The sequence below is a fragment of the Lutra lutra genome, chromosome 1, assembly GCF_902655055.1.
Source record: "Lutra lutra chromosome 1, mLutLut1.2, whole genome shotgun sequence".
In the NCBI taxonomy this organism is placed as follows: Eukaryota; Metazoa; Chordata; class Mammalia; order Carnivora; family Mustelidae; genus Lutra; species Lutra lutra.
This window is the reverse complement of record NC_062278.1, coordinates 196772323-196797057: the sequence shown is the minus strand read 5'-3', so window position 1 is coordinate 196797057 and position 24735 is coordinate 196772323. Positions and strand designations below refer to the sequence as shown.

Below are 24735 nucleotides of genomic sequence, written 5' to 3'. Positions count from 1 at the left end.
ATAATCTTTATAGTCAGCATGGCGTTGGAACTCATGAACCCCCTGAGATCAAGAGCTGCAAGCTCCTCTGACTGAGCCGGCCACTTGCCCCTCCTCCATTTGTTTCTGATTTAACATATCTAAGAAATCATTCCTAAATTCAATATCGTGAAGAGTTTCTCCTATATTTTCTTTTAGGAGTTTTATAGTATTAGCTCTTATGTTTAGGTCTTTGACCCATTTTGAGTTAATTTTTGTATATGATATAAAGTCGGGCCCAATTTCATTCTTTTGCATGTAGATATCCAGTTTTCCCGATACCATTTGTTGAAAACACTGTCCTTTCCATGTTGACTGTCATGGTACCCTTGTTGAAAATGATTTGACCGTATATGGGAGAGTTTTCTTTTGACCTTTCTAGTTTATATTTTGGTTTCCATGCCTATATTTATGTCAGTACCACACAGGTTTGTTTGTTATTTTTAGAAGATTTTATATATTTATTTGACAGAGAGAGAGAGGAGGAGGAGCAGCAAAGGGAAAAGAACAAGCAGGGGCGCCTGGGTGGCTCAGTGGGTTAAGCCGCTGCCTTCGGCTCAGGTCATGATCTCAGGGTCCTGGGATCGAGTCCCGCATCGGGCTCTCTGCTCAGCAGGGAGCCTGCTTCCCTCTCTCTCTCTCTCTCTCTCTCTGCCTGCCTCTCCGTCTACTTGTGATCTCTCTCTGTCAAATAAATAAATAAAATCTTAAAAAAAAAAAAAGAACAAGCAGATTCCCTGCTAAGTGGGGAGCCCGATGCAGGACTCAATCCCAGGACCCTGAGATCTGAGATCATAACTGGAGCCAAAACCAAGAGTTGGACGCCCCACTGACTGATCCACCCAGGCGCCCCAGTACCACGCTGTTTTGATTACTATAGCTTGGTAGTAAGTTTTGAAATCAGAAGTTGAGTCCTCCAGGTTTGTTATTCTTTTTCAAGATTGTTTTGCCTACTTGAGGTTCCTTGAGATTCCATGTGAAGTTTAGGATGGGTTTTACTATTTCTGTAAACACTGTCATTAGGATTTTGATAGAGACTGCACTAGATCTGTAGATTGCTTTGGGTGGTATTGACATCTTAACAATATTAAGCCTTCCAGTCTATGAACACAGGATATCTTTTATTTATTTGTGTCTTCTTCAATTTCCTTTAGCAGTGTCTTATAGTTTTCAGTGTTTAAGTCTTTAGCCTCCTTGGCTAAGTTAATTCCTAATTATTCTATTTTTTTGGATGCTATTATGAGTGGAATGCTTTTCTTAATCTCCTTTTCATCTTGTCCATTGTCAGTGTATAGAAATGCACCTGATTTTTGAGTGCTGATTTCATATCCTTGCTGAATTTGTTTATTCTAACAGGTGTATGTGTGTGTGTGTGTAATCTTTGGGATCAGGCTCCACACTGAGGAGAGAGCCCGATGTGGGACTCGATCCCAGGACCCCGAGATCATGACCTGAGCCGAAGGCAGAGGCTTAACCCACTGAGCCACCCAGGCGCCCCTTTGGGATTTTCTATGTATAAGATTATGCCATCTGTAAAAAGAAATAATTTTGTGTCTTCCTTTCCAGTTTGGATTACTTTTATTTTTCTTGCCTAATTGCTCTGACTAGAGCTTCCAATACTATATTGAGTAGAAGTATCAAAAGCAGGCATCTTTGTCTGCTTCCTGATCTTAGAGGAAAAATTTTCAGTTTTTCACCATTGAGCTAGCTGATGTAACTATAGGTTTTCATATATGGGCTTTATTATGTTGAGGTGGTTTCTTTCTATTTCTAGCCCGACAAATGTTTTTAACATGAAAGGGTGTTGAATTTTGGCATATACTTTTTCTGTATCCAGGAAGTTTTCCCCCCTTCATTCTGTTTATGTGATCTATTTCATTGATTGATTTTTGCATAATGAGATTCTTTTCTTACTGTTGTTTTCAGAGCACTGTTTATGGATTCCGTATACAAGTCTTTTGTCAGATATGTGATATGCAAACATGTTCTTCAGTTTATGGGTTGTCTTTTCATCCTGTAAAGATACTTCACAGGCAAGAGTTTTTAATTTTGATGAAGTCCAATTTTTCAACTTTTTTCTTTTATGGATTATGCTTTTATTGGTATCATATATGAGAAATTTTTATCTAACACCAGCATACAAAGATTCTTCTTTTTTATAAAAGTGTTATGGTTTTATGTTTTCCATTTAGATCTATGATCTATTTTGAGTTAATTTTTGTATAATATTTAGGTTTAGGTTGACATCTTTGTTTTTTTTTCTCAAGTATGTCCAATTATTCCAATACCATTTGTTGAGAGAACTACTTTTTCAATTGAATTGTTTTTGCATATTTGTCAAAAATCATTTGGCCAAACTTGTGTAGGTGTATTTCTGGAGTCTATCCTGTGCCATTGATCTGTATCTCTGTCCCTCCTCCTCCAATACCATACTGACTTGATAGCTGTAGCTATATTGTAATTCCTAAAATCAGGTAATGTGATTCCTATTACATTTTTCTTTTTCTTTTTTTTAAATTTAAGATTTTATATTTATTTGACAGAGATCACAAGCAGGCAGAGAGGCAGGCAGAGAGAAAGGAGGAAGCAGGCTCCCTGCTGAGCAGAGAGCCCGATGTGGGGCTCGATCCCAGGACCCTGGGATCATGACCTGAACCGAAGGCAGAGGCTTTAACCCGCTGAGCCATCGAGGTGCCCCATACATTTTTCTTTTTCAAAATCATTTTGGTTATTTTAGTTCTTTTACCCTACAATATAAATTTTAGAATCAGCTTGACTACAGTTCACTCCTTTTTGTTGTTGCTTACCCATTTCATTGATGGACACCTAGGCTGTTTCCAGTTTGAGGCTATTATGGATAAAGCTGCTATGAATATACATATTAAAGTCATTATGAAGCCTATGTTTCTGTTTCTCTTGGAGTGAAATTCTGGGTCATAGATAGAGCAGGTATACATTCAGTTTTACAAGAAATGCCAAATAATGGGGCGCATATTAGTGATTATTCTTATTTTATCAACAAGAATGCCTCTGGTTTCTTTTTTTTTTTTTTAAGATTTTATTTATTTATTTGAGAGAGAGAGAATGAGAGAGAGAGAGAGCACGAGAGGGGAGAGGTCATCGGGAGAAGTAGATTCCCCGCTCAGCAGGGAGCCCGATGTGGGACTTGATCCTGGGACTCTAGGATCATGACCTAAGCTGAAGGCAGCCGCCCAGCCAACTGAGCCACCCAGGCACCCAATGCCTCTGGTTTCTATGATACCTTTTAAATACATTTTTATGAAAGTGATCTTATCTTTCCTCACAGGTTAAAAAAGTGGGAAACCCTGTACCAAATTCATACAAATGAATATTGGATAAGGAAATTTTTAAAAAGTAGAAATAGGGAAAAACTAGAAGCATTCACATATCCATCAGTTGGGAACTGGTTTAATGAAGCATGTTACATCCCTTCCATGGGATATCACTCTTCTGTTAATAAAAATGGGAGAATGAAGCAGACCTACATGTACAGATCTATACATATATACCATATATGCTTATTGGAAACAATCTCCAAACAAGGTGAGATATGAACTGAAAAAAATGGAATCCTGGGCACTTGGATGTCTCAGTTGGTTAAGTGACTGCCTTAGGCTCAGGTCATGATCCCAGGGTCCTGGGATGGAGTCCCACATTGGGTTTCCCCTGCTCTGCTGGGATCCTGTTTCTGCCTGTCCTCCTACTTAGGCTCTCTCTCTGTGTCAAATAAATAGAAAAATGGAATGCATTTATGTTATAAAATACAGGAATAAAAATATTTACTCAGAAAAAAGTGTTTTGAGGGGCGCCTGGGTGGCTCGGTGGGTTAAAGCCTCTGCCTTCGGCTCAGGTCATGATCCCAGGGTCGGGGATCAAGCCCCACATCGGGCTCTCCACTCGGCGGGGAGCCTGCTTCCCCCCGTCTCTCTCTGCCTGTCTCTGCCTACTTGTGATCTCTGTCTGTCACATAAATAAAATCTTAAAAAAAAAAAATGTTTTGAAAGAATTCATAAGAAATTGTGAAGAGAGGCTAAACAGTTGAGGGGTAGAATTTGACTAATAGAGATCAAGGAATGTTTTACTTTTTTTTTTTAAATTTTTAAAATTATTTATTTATTTTTAAAAAGATTTAATTTATTTATTTGACAGAGATCATAAGTAGGCAGAGAGAAGAAAGCAGGCTCCCCCTCGAGCAGAGAGCCGAACTTGGGGCTCGATCCCAGGACCCTGGGATCATGACCTGAGCCGAAGGCAGAGGCTTTAACCCACTGAGCCACCCAGGCTCCCCCTTTTTAAAAAAACATTTTATTTATTTACTTGACAGAGAGAGAGAGACATCACAAGTAGGCAGAGAGGCAGACAGAGAGAGGGGGGAAGCAGGCTCCCTGATGAGTAGAGAGCCTGATGGGGGGCTTGATCCCAGGACCCTGAGATCATGACCTGAGCCGAAGGCAGAGGCTTAATCCACTGAGCCACCCAGGCACCGCTTACTTTTCCTTTTATACCTTTTATATAGTAATTTTTTTAAATAATGAGAATATTTTTCTTTAATTTATTGTTAATTAACATACACAATTCATAAAATTACAGGCCAAATAATATACTGGGAAATCTTTGTCACAGACATAGCAATATATTTTTATAAATACTTGATACATAAAGAATTCCTAAGGAGTAAGGAGAAAACACTTAAATCCCAATAGAAAATGGGCAAAGAGCATGAAGAAGACACTTTCACAAAGTAGTAGAAACGATAGCAAACATGAATTATGTAAAAAAAATACACATGAATTATATCTGACTTCACTCATACCCAAAGGGATAGAAATCAAAACATCAATGAGACCCCATTTTTTGGTCCTTCAAGTTATTAAAGATTTGACAAAGTTTATCCATATTTATAAGGGTTCAGGGAAATGGACACTCATACACAGTATTAATTGTTCCAGTGTTTCTGGAAAGCAGTTTGTTAATCCATCCTTAAGAACCTTCAAATAAATATGTTCATCCATATAAATAAATGTGTTTATATTTTATAATATATACATATTCCTTTGGCCTAGCTATTCTACTTGTAAGGATTTATCCTCTTTTTTTTTTTTTTAAGATTTTATTTATTTATTTGACAGACAGAGATCACAAGCAGGCAGAGAGGCAGGCAGAGAGAGAGGAGGAAGCAATCTTCCTGCCAAGCAGAGAGCCCGATGCCGGACTTGATCCCAGGACCCCGAGATCATGACCTGAAGGCAGAGGCTTAACCCACTGAGCCACCCAGGCATCGCAGGATTTATCCTCTTAAATCTTGGTTGCTTCTGATTAATTTATGTGAAAATATTCATATAGTAGGACAATTTTTCAACTATTTAAATATCTGGGAAAATACTTAGATAAATTAGGATATATCCAGATGTTGAAATATTACATAATACCTGAAATTCTGTTTGTAGAGAATTAATTAATATGCAAAAGTATTTATGAAATAATATTAAAGGAAAAAAAGAATAAAAATAGTTTGAAATATCCCAATTTTATCTAGAAGTATGTATGCATAGAAAAATGCTTGGAAGGGATAATATGTAATAGCTTAACAGATTTAAAAATAAAAGGCAGATTTTTAATTGTGATCAAAATATGATTTATTATTTTTACATATTTCTTTTTCATATATTTATTTGCCTTTATGTTTTATATTTTATTTTGAATTCCAAAAATATTTTTGAGTAGGAGATTGTTTTCATTATAGGAAAAAAAAATTCAAGTGCAGAAAGTTAAAAAGTGGGGCACCTGGGTGGCTCAGTGGGTTAAGCCTCTGCCTTCGGCTTGGGTCATGATCTCAGGGTCCTGGGATTGAGCCCCACATTGGGCTCCCTGCTCAGCAGGGAGCCTACTTCTCTCTCTGTCTCTGCCTGCCTCTCTGCCTACTTGTGATCTCTGTCTGTCGAATGAATAAATAAAAATCTTAAAAATATATATTTAAAAAGAAAAAGTTAAAAAGTAATTGCCCTCCCCTCCCCCGACCTTGGTTACCTTGTTTCCTCTCCCCACTTTGCCAGCCACTATGACTCATTTCTTCTGTGTATTTACAAGAAGGACCATTTATGTATAAGCATGTATGTCTGGATCTCTCTTTGTTTACATGAAGATTAGCTGTTTGAAAATATATTTTTAAGTGAGCATAAAGTTCTGTGTGTGTGTGTGTGTGTGTGTGTGTGTCCCGCTTGGAGAGTTTTGAAGCTGACAACCACAGTGAGGTTACAGAACAGTCCTATGATCCCCAAAACTCCCTCCTTCTGTTCTCACAAAGCCCACTCCTTGCTCCCATCCCTGATAACCCCTAATCCGTGTTTATTGCCATACTACTGCCTTTTCCAGAATGTTATATAAATGAAATCATACAGTGTATAACTTTTTGAGACTGACTTCTTTCACTCACATAATACCTTTGAGATTCATCCAAGTTGTCATGTGTATCAGTAGTTCATTGTTTGTTCTTGCTGAGTAGTACTCAACTGTATGCATGTACCACAATTGGTTTATCCATTTGCTTGTTGAGGGACATTTGAATTGTTCCCAGTTTTTGGCAATGCTGAATAGAGCAAATGCAAAAAAATTTTTACAGAGTTTTATGTAAACGTATGTTTGTATTTCTCTATGGTGTGGGATTGGGATTGCTGGGTCATATGGTGCATGTATTTAACTTTTTCTTTTTTTTTGACAGAGATCACAAGTAGGCAGAGAGGCAGGCAGGGGGTGGGGGAAGGCAGAGAGCCCAATGTGGGGCTCAATCCCAGGACCCTGAGATCATGACCTGAGCCGAAGGCAGAGGCTTTAACCCACTGAGCCACCCAGGCACCCCACATGTATTTAACTTCTAAGAAACTGTCAAACTGCTTTCTAGAGTGGTGTACCATTTTTTATTCTTACCACCAGTGTATGAGAGTTCCAGTGCTCCATATCCTCCCCAACATTTGGTAGTATCATTTATTTGTTCTTTTTGCTTTTTTGCCATTCTGTTAGGTGTGTAGTAATAACATTATGGTGCTTTTTAAAAAAAGATTTTATTTATTTATTTATTTTCAGATTTTATTTATTTATTTGACAGAGATCACAGGTAGGCAGAGAGCTAGGGAGAGAGAGGGAGGGGGAAGCAGGCTCCCTGCTGAGCAGAGAGCCCGACATGGGGCTCCATCCCAGGACTCTGATATCATGACCTGAGCCAAAGGTAGAGGCTTAACCCACTGAGCCATCCAGTTGCCCCAAGATCTTATTTACTTATTTGAGAGAGAGACAGTGAGAGAGAGCATGAGAGGGGAGAAGGTCAGAGGGAGAAGCTGACTCCCAATGGAGCTGGGAGCCTGATGCAGGACTCCATCCCAGGACTCCAGGATCATGACCTGAGCCAAAGGCAGTTGCTTAACCAACTGAGCCACCCAGTGCCCCATTATCACCGTGGTTTTAATTTGCATTTCCTGATGGCTAATGATGTTGAACATCTCTTCAATGACTCATTGGCCACTTATATGTCATCTTTGGTGAAATACCTGTTTAAATCCCTTGCCCATTTTTTATTAGGTCATTTGAAATTTTCTCAGAGTTGAGTTTTATATATATATATATGTATATACATATATATATATATTCTGGATACCACTTCTATGTTGAATATCTAACTTTCTCACAGTCTGTGGCATATCTTTTCATTTTCTTAACAGTGTCTTTTGTAGAGAAAAAGGCTTAAATTTTTATGAAATTCAGTTCCCCAAATTTGTCTTTTATGGGTCACATTTTGGTATCTTTTTTTTTTTTTAAAGATTTTATTTATTTATTTGACAGAGATCACAAGCAGGCAGAGAGGCAGGCAGAGAGAGAGGAGGAAGCAGGCTCCCTGCTGAGCAGAGAGCCCGACGCGGGGCTCGATCCCAGGACCCTGAGATCATGACCTGAGCCAAAGGCAGCGGCTTCAACCCACTGAGCCACCCAGGCGCCCCTCACATTTTGGTATCTATTCTCAGAACTCTTTGCCTAACACCAGATTGCAAAGGTTTTCTTTGATGTTTCCTTCTAAAGTTTTATAGTTTTAGGGGCACCTGGGTGGCTCAGTGGGTTGAAGCCTCTGCCTTCGGCTCAGGTCATGATCCCAGGGTCCTGGGATCGAGCCCCGCGTCGGGCTCTCTGCTCTGCGGGGAGCCTGCTTTCTCCTCTCTCTGCCTGCCTCTCTGCCTACTTGTGATCTCTGTCTGTCAAATTTAAAAAAAAAAAAAAAATCTAGCAGTATTAAAGTTTTATAGTTTTACATTTAGATCTATAATCCATTTTGAGTTAATTTGTATTTTTTTAAAGATTTTATTAATTTATTTGACAGACAGAGATCATAACTAGACAGAGAGGCACACAGAGAGAGAGGGGAAGCAGGCTCCTCGTCGAGCAGAGAGCCTGATGTGGGGCTCAATCCTAGGACCCTGGGATCATGACCGGAGCCGAAGGCAGAGACTTAACCCACTGAGCCACCCAGGTGACCCGAGTTAATTTGTATTTAAGGTGTGAGGCTTAGGTCCTGAATTTTCTTTTTTTGCAGATGGTGTCCATTTGTTTCAACATCATTTGGTAAAAAGACCATCTTTTCTCCATTGAGTTACCTTTGCACCTTTGTACATAAATCAGTTGACTGTTTTGTGTGGGTCTATAGTTGGACTGCCTGTTCTGTTCCATTGATCTCTATGTTTATCCCTTCAATATTATACTGCCTTAATTACTGTAGCTGTGTCAAGTAGTATAAGTCTTCCAACATTATTCTTCTTTTTCAAAATTATTTTTACAATCAGCTTATCTGCATCTACAAAAAAAATAGAATTTCGATTGAAATAGTGAGGAAACTATAGAACATTTTGGGAAGAACTATATCCTAACTATACTGTCTTCCAACCACATTCACAGCTTGTCTCTCCCTTTACTTTGTTTTCTTTGATTCTTTCATTGGACTATTGTAGTTTTCAACTTTCAAGACTTGCACATATTTTATTAGATTTATGTCTAAGTATTTCTGTCCTTTTTAGGCTATTGTAAATGATGTGTAAAATTTTTTCAGTTTCCAGTTTTTTACTGCTAATATATCAAAATATAGTGGTTTCCAGGGGTTGGACATTAAATCTGCAAGCTTGCTAAATTCATTTATTATTTCTGGAAGCTTTTTTGTAGGTTCCATAGGATTGCCCACATAGGCAATTATGTTGCAATTATGAGATGCATTTATGCAATTATGCAATTATGAGATGATTTTTCATGTGGGTCTTTAATCCTATATTTCAGGCAAATAAATATAGAGCTAAAGCAAAGGTGACAAATGACAAGAGCTGTGGCATCTAAGTGGTGAGTATGTGGAAATTCATTGCAGTATTCTTTCACCTGTTCTGTATGTTTGAAAGTTTTTCATGATAAATGTGGGGGGAAGGGAAAGTGAGTGTCCCACCCTTGCCTGTCTCTCTTGCGATGTCTTCCCCCACCCCCAACCCAGGGGCAAGCACCCTTACTGGTTTCCTGCTTCTTTTTAGGGGTCCTAAAGGGGATATTATGGGTGTGTACACATGCACGCGCTCGTACGCACACGCATCGGTCCATAGGATTATTTCTGGTAGTGCACTGATAGAATTTAGTTTCTGGAAGTTCTAGAAGCAGAGCTGTTAAGGAAAAGCCATCCAGGTGAATTCCCCCAGTCCCTTCCCCAGGTGGCGGTGACTATTTCAGTACCCAGGCTCAGCCCTAGAGGGCGCCCGCTCCCCTTGAGTGGCGGTAGCAAGCCACAGAAGGAGCGGAAGCCACTGTGTCAGGCCAGCCATGTGACTTGTGAAACATGGGGCCTCCAAAAGTGTAAATACGTCTGCTTTCCGGCCTTAGCCACATTTTCTGTGGGTTGCTAAACTCAGACTATGAGCCCACATTTTGGCTTCGCCGCAGCAAAGGCTGAAAGAGGGAAAAGTTGCCCAGAAAGCTTCACCCACACGCTGTACCGTGAACTTTTAAAGGATGGATCTGGCGCCCCATTTCCAGGAGCTGTGTAGCATCCTAAACATTTTGATGCTGATTACTTGACTAGATTAAAAAGATTTTTTTTGGCTCAAGGAAAGCCATTTTGTTCAATACATTAGCACCTATTTATAATACTGTGTTGGAAGATGTCTCTGAATTAATAACACCAGTCGTATTCTATGTGTAGTTGTTATATTTAGGTAGACAGAATTTCACATTTTCTCTGGAACTGTGTAAAAATGAACTGTATTATAATAGTGAGTGTATAACGTTAAAACTGCGTTTAAGTTGGGGTGCTTGACTGGCTCAGTCCCTAGAGCATGAGACTCTTGATCTGGAGGTTGCTGGGTCAAGCCACCCACTGGTGTAGAGATTATTTAAAATCTTTTTAAAAATCTATTTAAGGGGCGCCTGGGTGGCTCTGTCAGTTAAGCGTCTGCCTTCAGCTTAGGTTGTGATCCCTGGGTCCTGGGATTGGGTCCTTCCAGCCATGGAGGGCTCCTTCCTCAGAGAGAGCCTGCTTTGCCTCCCCGCTCTGCCCTTCCTCCCACTTGTGCTCACTCTCTCTCACTCTCTCTATCCCTAATAAATGACTATTTTTAAAAAAATTTAAGAATGTATTTAAATCAACACCAATAGATAAATAGCGAGTTTAAGTTAATAAAATAGAAATGTTTTATTTATTTATTTATTTTCCGCTCAGAAAGGTTTGCTGACTGAATGTAACAGCTCAGTTCCAGGTAATGAAAGAACAATTATTAGTTGCAGTGTCTTTCTAGGTATTTACAGTAGAATTATCCTGGTTCTATTCTAATTGTTGCTTTGATTTAAAAAGTGCTATAGTACTCCCCTCGTGGTAAAGGAGTGAATGTAACAGTCTTTCCTGTTTTTGTTTGTTATTTTGTTTTTAATTTTTAGCTATTACTGCTTTTATCTTAAAAAAATATATATTTTTTTATTTGACAGAGAGATCACAAGCAGGCAGAGAGAGGGGGGGAAGCAGGCTCCCCACCGAGCAGAGAGCCCCATGCGGGGCTTGATCCCAGGACCCTGAGATCATGACCTGAGCCAAAGGCAGAGGCTTAACCCATTGAGCCACCTAGGCGCCCCTGCTTTTATCTTTTTTTAATGTTGAATATGTACAACTTGAAGTAGATTAAAAACTTTTGGGGCACCTGGGTGGCTCAGTGGGTTAAGCCGCTGCCTTCGGCTCAGGTCATGATCCCAGGTCCTGGGTTCGAGCCCCACATCGGGCTTTCTGCTCAGCGGGGAGCCTGCTTCCTCCTCTCTCTCTGCCTGCCTCTCTGCTTACTTGTGATTTCTCTCTGTCAAATAAATAAATAAAATCTTAAAAAAAAAAAAACTTTTGCAATTAAGAATGTGTGCATAAAAATCTATTTTCAGAAATGAGACTTCTTGAAAACAATTTATATGTTGCTTAAAAAACAGAATAACATAGCAATACAGCATAGTTGTTAAGAAAACCAGTTTTGGGGGCACCTGAGTGGCTCAGTTGGTTAAGCGACTGCCTTCTGCTCAGGTCATGATCCCAGAGTCCCAGGATTGAGTCCCACATTGGGCTCCCTGCTCAACAGGGAGTCTGCTTCTCCCTCTGACCCTTTCCCCTCTCATGCTGTCTCTCTCAGTCTCTAAGTAAATAAACAAAATCTTTTTTTTTTTTTAAGATTTTATTTATTTATTTGAGAGAGAGACAGTGAGAGAGAGCATGAGCGAGGAGAAGGTCAGAGAGAGAAGCAGACTCCCCAGGGAGCTGGGAGCCTGATGCGGGACTCGATCCTGGGACTCCCAGGATCATGACCTGAGCCGAAGGCAGTCGTCCAACCAACTGAGCCACCCAGGCGTCCCGTAAATAAACAAAATCTTAAAAAAAAAAAAGAAAAGAAAACCAGTTTTGCCACTTCAGAGACTTTGTATTACAAACGTAGTCATAAAAGAAATGGAAGAAATTTATGTATAAGGTGATACGTGGATATTTAGAATAATGACAATTTACAATGGCAAAAGATGGAAATAAACATTCAGGGCTTAGATGAGAAAATATATATGGTACAGACATGAAACGGAATATTATGAAGCTGTAAAAGGCATAAAGAAGACTTCTCCATATGAGAGACATAAGCATCCTTCCACTTGACTAGAATTTTTTTCAGACCAGTGTAGAAGGGAAATTTGAGAAATCAGGTGATGCTTTCAACCATAATTTTCTTTTCTTTTTTTAAAACTTTCTATTTTTAATTATATATTCACAGGAAGTTGCAAAGATAGTACAGAGAGATCCTTGAACCCTTCATCTAGTTTCGCTCAATGGTTACGGCTCTGGGAACTATAGCAATGTATCAAACCCAGGACCTGACATTGGTAAGATGTGTGCATATGCTGTTTTATCAAGTGTGTAGAATTGAGTAACCACCAGAACCGTTGTGTCACTGCAGAGCTCTCCCTGGTACTACCCTGTTATAGTCACACCCACCCTTCCCTGCCCCTGGTAACTACTAATCAGGTCTCCTTTTCTAAAGTTTTGTCATTTTGAGAATTTTATATAAATGGAGTCATACAGCAGTAGATTGGAAGTAAATTGGAAGATTTTTTTGTTTTCTTGTTTTACTTAAGCACAATGCCCCTGAGATCCATTCAAGTTATTGCCTGTATCAGTAGTTTGTTCTTTTTGCAGTTAAATATTATTGCATGCAGTATGGGTGTACCATAGTTGGCTTAATCATTTACCCACTGTAGGACATTTGAGCTGTTTCCAGTTTGGGGTTATGACAACTAAAGCTACTATGTACAATCATGTATAGGTTTTTGTGTGAACATAAGTTTTCATTCCTCTGGGATAAATGCCCAGGACTGCAACTGCTGGGTTGTAGGATAAGTGTGTGCTTAGTTTTCTAGAAACTGCCAAATCATTTTCCAGAGTGCTGTACCATTTTACATTCCCAGCCACAGTTTTGTTATACAAAATGTTATCGAGGGGCTCCTGGGTGGCTCAGTAGGTTAAGCCTCTGCCTTCGGCTCAGGTCATGATCCCAGGGTCCTGGGATGGAGCCCCACATCAGGCTCTCTGCTCAGCAGGAAGCCTGCTTCCCTTCCTCTCTCTCTGCCTGCCTCTCTGCCTACTTGTGATTTCTCTCTCTGTGTGTCAAATAAATAAAATCTTTAAAAAAAAACAAACAAACAAACATAGGATTATTCTGAATTTAATACCTTGAATATCAGATTCAGTAAAGGTCTCTTGCTGTGAGCACACAACTTTGAAGAGTCTATATCCACTTGTAAATAAGTCCCTTACAGTTGTTGAAAGGTTCATATACTATTAAAAGACTCCCACATCAGTGAACGCATTTTATTGTTTATAAAAGGTGACACATTTCTTAAATACTTAATCAGAAATACAAGATTTACAAGGTGCCTGGCTGACTCAGTTGGTAGAGTATGCGACTCTTGATCTTGGGGTCATGAGTTCAAGCCCTACATTGGGTATAGAGCTCTCTCTCTCTCTCTCTCTCTCACACACACACACACACACACACACACACACACAAATGCAAAATTTAGCAGGGGGAAAAACCCTTAGAGGAAATTAAGTTTTTAAATCCGTAAAAATGCCAAAAAAGGTGCCCCCCTCCAACAACCCAAAACATGGCAGCCAGATGAATGCAAAAATACTCAAAAGAGGCTTGAATTTTAGATAAACTGTTCATAATGCAAATTGGTCAATGAGTGAACTGATCACCAGGTAAATTTATCATTAGGGTATATGGCTCTGCTCAGAGTAGTCTGTTCTTAGGGCAGAACCAAAATGGTGGCCATAGGCAAGTTGGACATTATCATAGGGCTGGGTGAGAGTGAGCTTAGATTATCTTCCTGCTTCCAGGAAGTGGGAGAGGGATTTGTGGCCTCTCTGACTTCCATAGGAGACGTCGAGGCCTGTTCCATCTGTGACTCACACAACAAATACAATTGACCCTTGAACAACATGAATGGCACGTGCAGGTTCAATTTCACTTATACATGGATTTTTTTTTCTATAAAAAGAGTACAAGACTATAAATGTATCTTCTCTTATGATTTTCTTAGCATTTTCTTTTCTGTAGCCTACTTTATTATAAGAATACAGTATATATATGTTATATATATATGTATTTATATAACATAATGTGTTGATTGGCTTTCTGTTACTAGTAAGGCTTCTGTCAACAATAGGCTATTAGTAGTTAAATTTGCGGGGAGTCAAAAGTCACACTCAGATTGTCCACTGCATGGGAAGCAGTGCCCTTAAGCCATGCACCGGTCAAGGGTCAAGTGTAGTAACCAACAGATGTTCATTATAGTGAATGAATAGTCAGGTAACATGATTTCCAGTCATGGTTCATTGAGCATCTAGTAATGTGACTTTGCAAAAAGTTCTGTAAACCGCGCCCCTCTCCCCAGCTTGAGATTGCTCATGCCTAAGGTGCCGGAGTGGACTTTAGATGGTCACTACAGTCCCTGTAAGCTCTAAGCTTTCCTGAGATTTCCCTGCTCTCAGAGCTCCTCCCATGTTCTGACCTTTCCAGTAGACTCGAGGCTAGAATGGATATGAGGAGTACCATTTTTTGTTAGAGGCTTAAAGACAACCAAGACTTTGCTATAGCAAAGGTTAATGTTCTGTCTCAAAGATCCATTTCCCCAGGCTCTCCAAATGTAAATGTTAAGGTGATGAAAACAGGGGAAGCTAGGTTCTGGTTCATTTGAGTCAGAGGCGCTCACCCCACACAGTGCAGCTCTGGAGCTGAGGGCCTCTTCTGTGGCCTGCAGCTTCATAAACTCAGGTTGGGCTGTCAGCACTGATTTAAAGAGATTTGGTGGTTCAGTTTGCTTCTGGGGAAGAACTGACATTCACAGAGGGGCTTGGGGGGCTAATAGTGAAACCAGAGCTGGCTTCTCTGCCCCCCCCCCCCCCCCCCCCCCGCCGCCCCTCCTGCCTTGGAGGGGCAGAGTGAGTCACCTGTTTGCACAGAAGACTGTGGTATCAAATCCACAAATTCACAGGCCTTATGCCTTCACCACTTTAAACCAGAAAGGTGTTGCAACATAACAGCTTTAATTGCTAAACCCAAGCTGCAAACCCAAATCTCGGGATTTGATAAGAACTGGGTGGGAAAGGCCATGAATAATGGTAGTTTTCTGCCAGGTGTGTTTATTTGTTCCTCTCCTCCCTCATTTGCTTCCTTGTTTGTGCTCAAACCCAGACCACAGGCCTCTGGACAGCTGCCACCAGGCCGGCCAACAGATGATGGGTTGGTAGTGGCAATTACAGGTTTGCGTTCTTTTCTATTCTTTGCTGGAGTCTGTGGACCTTGTGTCTACCCCAAAGTCCTAGGAACAAGCAACTCCGAATTCTTCTTGCTGTAGCTCATGTGACTCTCAGTCTACAGCTCAGGTGGACAAGCAATAAGGCTTTCTTTCCTAGAACTCCCCTCAGTGCAGGCCTCCCCCTTTCTTAGCTGGTATAAAACCTCTGATTGCAGTCTTCCCTGGGCATTTCCTCCCCATTCCTCTGCAACACATACTAAGTGTCACACTGTGTGGAGGGTTTGAGGGAGGCTAAGGTGAGGGACTGGGATGACTCTGGCTCTGGGTCTTCAGTCCCATCCACCTGGCCCCTGTGGCTCCAGGGTCCTCTGCTCCCTTCTTGACATTATTGGGCCCCAGGAATCCTTCTGAGGCTGTGGCTGGCTGCCCCGCCTTCCGCAGGCTCCCAGACTTGAGTCTGTATTCCTGGAATCAGCTCCCTTCTTGAATAGGAGGAAGGGAGAAAGGAAGATACAGGAAGAACCAACAGTGTGGATTAACACCCTCCTGCATAATCCAGGCCGGTAGCCAGCTCTCCCTTTGCTCCAGCTCTGTGTTTGTACAGGAGAGATTATAGGCATTTATTTTTTCAAGAGGAGTAGTAAAATGACAAAAAGTAATATTCTCTAACCTCTGTGGAGTAAGTTCTGAACCCAGCATTATCTGATTTAATCAGCATACTTGCCCTTTGAACTATGTACTATTTTAAAAATTTATTTATTTAGAAGAGGAGAGTGCACATGAGTAGGAAGGGAGAGGGGCAGAGAGAGAGAGAGAAGCTGAGCAGAGAGCTCCATGGGGGTGGGGGGGTGCTCCATCCCAGGACCTTGAGATCATGACCTAAGCCAAAGGCAGACACTTAACCCACTGAGCCACCAGGCGCCCCTGAACTAAGTACTATTATTATTTCCATTTTAAAGATGAGAAAACTGAAGCTCAGTGAGAAGCAAAAGAAATTTGCTCAAGGTTACATGGCAAGTAGTAGGAAAACTGGTATTTGAGGGGTGCCTGGGTGGTTTAGTCGTTAGGTGTCTGCCTTCCGCTCAGGTCATGATCCCAGGGTCCCTAGGATTGAGCTCCGCATCAGACTCCCTGTTCAGCAGAAAGCCTGCTTCTCCCTCTCCCACTCACCCTGCTTGTGTTCCCTCCTTCACTGTCTCTCTCTCTGTCAAATAAATAAAATCTTTAAAAAACAACAACAACAACAAAAAACCTGGATTTGAATCTGGGTCTTCTGACACTGGAGTCCAAATCCTTATTTATAAGCAGTGCATCTTAGATGCCTTCGAAAAAATGTCAGAGTGTGGCATTTGAAAACTCTTTTCATAGAGTTTGTACCATATTCCAGCTCTTCTCTCAGTAGGACTATAAAACAGCACCTAGCAGTTACTCCAGCTCAATAACACTTGTTTGAATTATACATCTCATAAACAATTTTGCATTTTCAAATACTTTTGTGTCTGGTTCAGATGTGGCAGAAAAAGTGAGAGGTTGCTGGCAGCCCTGTCTTATCTAAAAGATATAAAAAACCTTTCAGAGGCACCTGGCTGGTTCAGTTGGTAGAACATCTTACTCCTGATCTTGGGGTTGTGAGTTCGAGCCCCATGATGGAGGTAGAGTTTATTTTAAAAAAAGAAAAAAGGGGCGCCTGGGTGGCTCAGTGGATTAAAGCCTCTGCCTTCTGCTTGGGTAGTGGTCTCAGGGTCCAGGGATCAAGCCCCGCATCTGGCTCTCTGCTCTGTGGGGAGCCTGCTTCCTCTTGCCTCTCTGCCTACTTGTGATCTCTGTCAAATAAATAAATAAAATATTTTAAAAATAAAAATAAAAAAAGAGAAAGAAAGAAAGAGAAAAAGAAGGAGAGAGAGAGAGAGAGAGAGAAAGAAACCCCATCTAGTTCTGCTTAAATTTCTGTTTGTTTGCTTACTGAGACTCTTTCAACTTTTCCTTTGTTTTGACTTCCTAGCTCCCATCCAGACTCACTCAGCATGGGATGCCCTCTAGGGTTTTGGCAAGTCAGACCTGGCTTTTAAATCAGACCTGGCTTTTAAATCCTGGCTCAGACACTTGCTATTTCTGTGACCTGAGCTGGTTTGCATACCTCTCTCAGTCTCCACAAAATGCCCATTAAAAAAGAGTAATAATAAAACTACCTCTGGGATATTGAAAGTGTACATAATACTTAGAGGCACTCAACTTCTAGTTCCTGGGGCGCCTGGGTGGCTCAGTGGGTTAAAGCCCCTGCCTTCAGTTCAGGTCATGGTTCCAGGGTCCTGGGATCTATCCCCGCATCATCATCCCCTCTCTGCTCAGCAGGGAGCCTGCTTCCTCCTCTCTCTCTGCCTACTTGTCATCTCTGACCGTCAAATAAATAAAATCTTTAAAAAAACAAACACCCCTGGGGATAAAAATATTTTATATGTTTATAAAAAATAAATTAAAAAAAAAGAATCAGCTATAAAACAAAAAACTTCTAGTTCCTATCTTTGTTAATTAAATCAGCCACAGCAGAACATTCTAATCCATTTAAACTTAAACTTAAGATCCTTCTGAAAACTCTAAGGATGTCATCCCTTTATTTGATTTACTTATTGTTATTTTCAAACTAAGCTCTGTACCCAACAGGGGGCTTGAACTCATGACCTGGAGATCCAGAGTTAGCATGCTCTAATGACTGAGCCAGTAGGGTGCCCCAACCCTTTAGTTGGATTTAAGAATTCATGTTTACAATGCAGCTTAATGACAATGTATCCATTGGATATTTTCAGTTGCAAGGAAAATGCTGACCCAAATTGGCACAAATAGTAAGAAAATGTATCCAAAGGTGTGAGGGTTGGTTCAGTGGCTGGTGGTAGTTAAGGATGTAGGTTTTCCAGCTGTTTCTCAGCCTCTGCTCTGCTTCAGCTTTTGCTAGAACCATCCTCCCACCTTCTCTGCCTATCTAAATTCTTCCCTCACGTGGCCAAATCCCTCATCATCCAAACATGCCTTCTCTCCCTTTTCTGAAATTCTGGTTGTCAGCCCAGAACCTTTGGGGCAACTCCTGTGGGCAAGCACATAGCCATACCCTCCTGTATGTTACTGGGTTTAAATCATCAGATTCCTTTAAAAATATTTATGATGTAAATACAAAAAGCAGCTTGACTAGAATCTCTAAATGAACATTTATCTAGCATCTAGCACATGGAAGGCATGCAATGAAAAGTGTCAGAATAGCTGTTCCTGGGCGCCTGGGTGGCTCAGTGGGTTAAGCCGCTGCCTTCGGCTCAGGTCATGATCTCAGGGTCCTGGGATCGAGTCCCGCATTGGGCTCTCTGCTCAGCGGGGAGCCTGCTTCCCTCTCTCTCTCTCTGCCTGCCTCTCTGTCTACTTGTGATCTCTCTCTCTGTCAAATAAATAAATAAATAAATCTTTAAAAAAAAAAAAAAAAAAAAAAAAAAAAAGAATAGCTGTTCCTGGCTGGCTCAGTGGGGAGAGTATGTGACTTTTGGTCTCTGGGTGGTGAGTTCAAGCCCCATGTTAGACATAGAGATTACTTTAAAAAAATGTTGGAATGGTCGATAAAATACTTGAATGGTCTTAAAATTCTGAATAGTATTTTTATTTTTTATTTTTATTTTTTAAAGATTTTATTTATTTATTTGACAGAAATCACAAGTAGGCAGAGAGGCAGGCAGAGAGAGAAGAGGAAGCAGGCTCCCTGCTGAATAGTATGTTTAAACAGCTATATACTGGGTAACATGCAGAGGATTTCAGGGCTCATAGAAACAATTTTCTTTCTTAATGTAGGCCTCTATTTTACTGGCTTCAGTCATTTGCATATACCTTTACAATTTCTATGTTATCTATTTACTGTCTGTGTTATTACTAATATGGTTCCTTAAATTGATTATCTTTTATTTTTATTTTTTTAAAGATTTTATTTATTTGTCAGAGAGAGAGAGAGCACTCGCACAAACAGGAGGAATGACAGGCTGAAGAGGCAGAGGGAGAAGCAGGCTCCCTGCTGAGCAAGAAGCCTAATGCGAAACTTGATCCCAGGACCCTGAGATCATGATCCAAGCTGAAGGCAGATGCTGAACCAACTGAGCCATCCAGGTGCCCCTGATTAGTTTTTAAAGCTGTTCTAGATCTAAGGAAGAGTGTCTGTGACACCAGTGGCTTGATGTACTAGTTATTTTCATACATCTTAGAAAAAATACACAAGTAAGATATCAGACAGTTGTCTATGTGTCACCTAACGTTACTTCATGGGGCACACTTGGGAAACACTAATCTTGGCGTATTTACATCAATATATTTTAGGACTAAAAAAACCAGTCATAATGCAAAAAATTACTCTGGTATGTTTACTATTGCGTTCTTCTACTTAAATGAACATTTAACAAAGACAAAACTAGAGACAGGAAGCAGATCAGTGGTTTGCCTGTGGCTCAGGACCGAAGTCGGGACTGACCTTGGATAGGAATCAGGGAAGTTTTGGGAATGCTGGAAGAATTCTAAGACTGGATGGTAGTAATGGTTGTACATCAGTGTGAATTTAGTCAAATTCATCAACCTGTGTATTTCAAACAGATACATCCTATGGTATATAAATTATATCTCAAAGAAGGAAGAGGAGGAGGAGAAAAAGAAAAGAAATGACCAAGCAGGAGGGGGCCTGAGGGAGGCTTCTGGAGTCCCGGTGAAATTTGTTTCTTGATCTGATATTGCTCACAAGTGTGTGTTCACTTTGTGAAAATTCATCAAGCCATTCAATTATGCTTTGTGTACATTCCTATATGAACATTATACCTCAGTAACAAAATTAAAAAAAAAAAAAGAGAGAGAAAAGAAAAAAAAAATCAACCAAGATTTTGGGGAGGGACACCATAACTTCCCAATAAAGAGTACTTTTCTGTTTATTATTTTGTGTAATGACCTCATTCTGCCAACTTAGTTTTATGATGTGAGGGGTTTGGGTTTTATGTGTCTTAGGACAGGAAGGGTTATAAAAAGACATTTAGCTAATCACACAAGTGCTATAAGAATGTCAGCGGAAGCTATTGTTTCTTAATTATTCATAGCAATTATCAATGTGGACAATATTCAACTTGCAACCGAAATAAATGGATGTTTGAAGAGGCCTTGGTGGAGCAGTCAAATCCTCAGTCTCAAAATGTCCCTCTCACAGCCCAGTCCTGCTGCCCGCCAGAGTTTCAGTTCTATATTTATCTTTCCGAATCAGCAGTATAGCAATTAGTTATTATAATAGGAGCTACCAATTTATTGTGTGCCGACTTCACGCCAGGCATTGCATTATCCGAGCTTTTCATCCTTTAATTTCATTGTCCCCACAACCCTGCCAAGATGTTGTCTTACACCACTTTACAGTTGAGGAAACTGAGGCTGGGGGACTCCTGAGTGGGTCCAAACCCCCCAGCTCTGCTGAGTGACAGCCAGAAAGCAAGTTGGGGTCCCACCCAGTGTGCTTTGCTAGGTCTCGGGACCTGACGTCAGTGACAGGAGATAAGTGACATGTGTAACAGAATTCCGAAGCCCGAATCATGGCTCTTCACGCGGTTACTATAGTTACTTCTCTCCATGATGCTCACATTTTTGCTGGGATAACAATGGATCCACTGTTAGCCATTGAGGTGTTTGAACCCCTACCTTCCTCATGAAACCCGAGGGACATTTTAATAGGTTTAAAATAGCACTCCTGCCATTTAATCAGACCTTTTATTTCAGAAGCTCCTGGAACGTTAACAGATCCCACTCTGTGGCAGCTTTACCACTATTGTTTTTTGCACTTTGTGTAAAGCATAGGAGCTCTCTAAAGGTAATACAGCCCTATTTCAGAGAGAGACCCAAAAAACTCCTTGACAAAAGCAATGCATTTGGACGGGTGGGTGGGTGGGGGTGCATGGATGCCCCCTCACTAGGTTGAGAGTTGGGGGGTGGGCATCAGAGGAAGATGTAGGGAAAGAGAGACCTTAGCTAGGGTGGGAAGGAGAGGCGGTAGGACCTGGAGAGATCCAGCAGAAGAGGCAGGAGCTGTGCTTTGTAAGTGGATAAACAAACATATGCAGAGGAAGTGGTTTGGATTAGGAATGAGGTGGGAAGACAACCAAGGCCTGAAATGAGTTATTGACAGGCATTTAGAGCGCTAAGCTGTCGGGGAGTATGAGAACTCAGAATCGGGGGTTCTCTTGCCAGCTGCCAAGCAATGGTCAGGCAGCTTTATTCCCTTTGGACTCTCAAGGCCCCTGACATTCTCAGATGGGGCACGCCGAGACACCCATGGGACTAAAGAGACAGAAGCCAGAGCTTCAGATTCCTGGTCTAATGGCAGATCCATTCTCTCTAATTACAGTGTCATAATGGTGAAGAGGATGGTGACATCCAAGGACAACCACAGGGCTTCTCTCTCAACACTGGTGAGAACAAGATTCCTCCCCCTGGGTCTGTAGCTCCCAGCAGAGTTCTGGAAGCTGATTAAAGAGAAGATCAGAAATAATAGGTAATTAGGAACCTTATAAAAAGGAAAAATGCTCTCATCAAACTTACCAAAGCGTCTCCATGGCTGGGAGTGGGGGAAGCATTGAAAAGTACTGGCTGCAAAGCTCACTTGTGTCAAAGGCCTGGCCTGGAGGCTGGGGGGTATGTGTGCAGAGGGACTGGGACTGGTCCCCAGGGGTGGAGTCGGGAGGTGGTTTAGAAATGTATTTCTCAACTGGGGCAGCCACTGAGCAAAAGGCTAAGGAATGCCTTTCAGCTGCCCCAGGAGAACCTCAGCTGGTGAAACCATTGGTACAAGGACCAAAACGGACTGAAGGCAAGAAAGGGAGAGAGACACACAGAAGAGAAGGAGCCCACCAACAAGACAGGTGGGTGGATGGACTTCTCTACTGGCCAGTTCCTTGGCTATTCAGAATTCTCCAGGAGGGATAGTTGGAAAGAGCTCAGCAATGCAATTGGTTGCTCTAGGGTCCCTTACCTTCTGGGATCCCTAGGAGCAGTGTGGAAGGTCATTGGAATGCCACGTGTGGGCTGAATGGAGGTTCAGTAGTTCTCTGAGCAGTGGAGCAGCACCCCACAACTTTGCAGAGCATCTCCCTACTGAGGGGTTCCTCACAGTGTCTTTCTAATTTAAGGCGGAGGCATACAGTCCCCCACCCCCACCCCTTTTCTGTACCCTATAGGCCCTCCCATTTGAATGCTCAAGAGACTGTTTTGGAAAAACCTCTGAAGGGAAAGACTGTTTCTTTTTGCATTTCTGCTCCACCAATCCTAAGGCTTCCTGAAGCTGGGGGTGAGGGTGGGTAGACACCCCCTTGACAGAGACAAGGCAGGGGGTAGAGGTGGAGTGGGAAGAGGAGCTCCTGACTGCAGTCAGCACCCCAGAGATTCATCCTGTGTTTTGGGTTGAGTTTCATTTGCTGGTTTCTTTTTCCATCTTGTTTACTTTCATCTCTTCTGTGCTCTTTCATTCCCTTGCTCAGTAAACCTTACTGACCATTTCCGTGGCCAGGGTCAGTCCCAGGTGAAAACTCACTTTGAAAACTGAGACAGGTCTTCTCTGTCAAAGGAGGTCACATTCTAGGTCGGTTTCAAAACAGAGTGAACTTTATGCTCAGTGGGGGCAGGCAGGGGTGTGGTTTGGGGGCCCAGGTTTTGGGGAGTGCATGGACCTAAGGTGGTAGCAGTGGAGATCAGGGAACTCTCCCAAAGGAGGAGGGAACTCATGCTGGTTCCTGCTGGAGGTTGTCAGATGAAATACAGGAAGGACCCTTGTATTTAATGCAATATTAATGACATAATTTTCCTAAAACAATTATTTGTTATTTATCTGAGATCCAGATTCAACTGGGCATAGTGTATTTTCATCCCTAGTTTCCTGATGAAGATATAGATAGGAGTTAGCTGAGTAAATGGAGGGACGGGAGGGAAGAGCGTTCCTGCAGAGGGAACAGCATGTGCCAAGACTTGGAGGTGAGGAATCCCATGCTTCACTGGAGAAACCGAACATTATCTATTAAATAGAACATTATCTATTATGCAAGGGGCGGGGAGGGAGGGAGTGGAAAGAATACACCACACTGGCCCATAGTTGCTGAGTGGGTACTAAGTGCCAGGCACACTCTGCTCACACAGGGTGCTCTTCTGAGCCAGATGGACGCAGCTTCTGCTCTCAGGGAGCTCACGGTTCAGCTGAGAGGCAGTGAGGTGGGGAGAGAGGACAGGCACTGTGGAAGTTACAGCTGGGGGACATCAGCTTGGCTGGGAGGTCAGGAGATGACAATACGCTGAAGGATGAGGAGACAGGTGTGCTGAGGGCTGCGGGAAGAATGTTCTAGACTAAGGGAATAGCATAACGGAGGGCCTAAAGTAAAAAAATTCACAGTGGGTCCTGGATGGTGAAATGTGGCCTAAGGGGCCAGGGCGCTGAGGAGAAGAGGGGCAGAGGAAGAGCCCGGAGAGGTGGGCAGGGGCCAGATCACATTGGAGGGAATCTGGGCTGGATCCTGAAAGCAATGAGAACCACTGAAGGAGTTTAAAGCAGGCAGGGAGACACAACCAACTTTGTGTTCTTAAAGGTGACTCACGCAGGAGAGAAGAGGACGGATGGGTAGTGTGGGAGCAGAGAGAATGAGGGTGATGAGGGAGGGGGCTCCTGCAGATGTCCAGGGCAGACAAGTCAGTGGCTTGGAGCTGAAGAGAGGAGGAGAGATGGATCCAGTCTGCACTGAGGAGGAAGACTTGGCAGGGCTGGGTTACCCGGCACTGGGAAGTGAGGGGGCGGGAGGAGCAGACGTGACTCAAAGCTTCTGGTTTGGACAGATGGGAGGACGGTGGCACCACTTGCTGAGCTGAGCTGGGTACTTGAGAGGTTTGGGGGTGGCAAACTGACTGGGTTCAGGTTTGTACATGAAGAAGGTGAAGAAGCTGGTGGTGGGCCATCGGAGGAGGGTGTACAGGAGGAGAGAACCAGGGGACGCCCAGCAGAGTTGGTGTTCAAAGCTTTCTTCTCACACTTGGCTGTGTGGCCTTGGTCAATGACTTCCCCTCACCTTGCCTTAGTTTTCTCATCTGTACCCTGGGATGACGTGAGTAGTTTGTCCTCGGAGTTGTCAGGGTGTGGTGAGCAACCTCCAAGATACTCCAGTCATCCCGGCCTCCTGGGATTCGCTTGTGTGGCGCCCTCTCACATTGTGAGACCAAGGGACTATATGTGTGCCCCTTTGAAGGCTACGTTATAAAAGACACTGTGGCTTCTGGGGCGCCTGGTTGGCTCAGTCAGTTAAGTGTCTGCCTCCGGCTCAGGTCATGATCTCAGGG

General features: G+C 42.2%; 1 long non-coding RNA gene across 1 annotated transcript; it reads left to right on the top strand.

The window, feature by feature from the left end:
• The first annotated feature begins 12331 nt into the window (after nt 1-12331).
• LOC125078398 (uncharacterized) lies at nt 12332-23075 on the top strand. Its single transcript, XR_007120881.1, has 4 exons — nt 12332-12441; nt 19331-19512; nt 21770-21916; nt 22172-23075. It is a non-coding gene; the product is annotated as an uncharacterized LOC125078398 (long non-coding RNA).
• The last annotated feature ends 1660 nt before the right edge of the window (nt 23076-24735 follow it).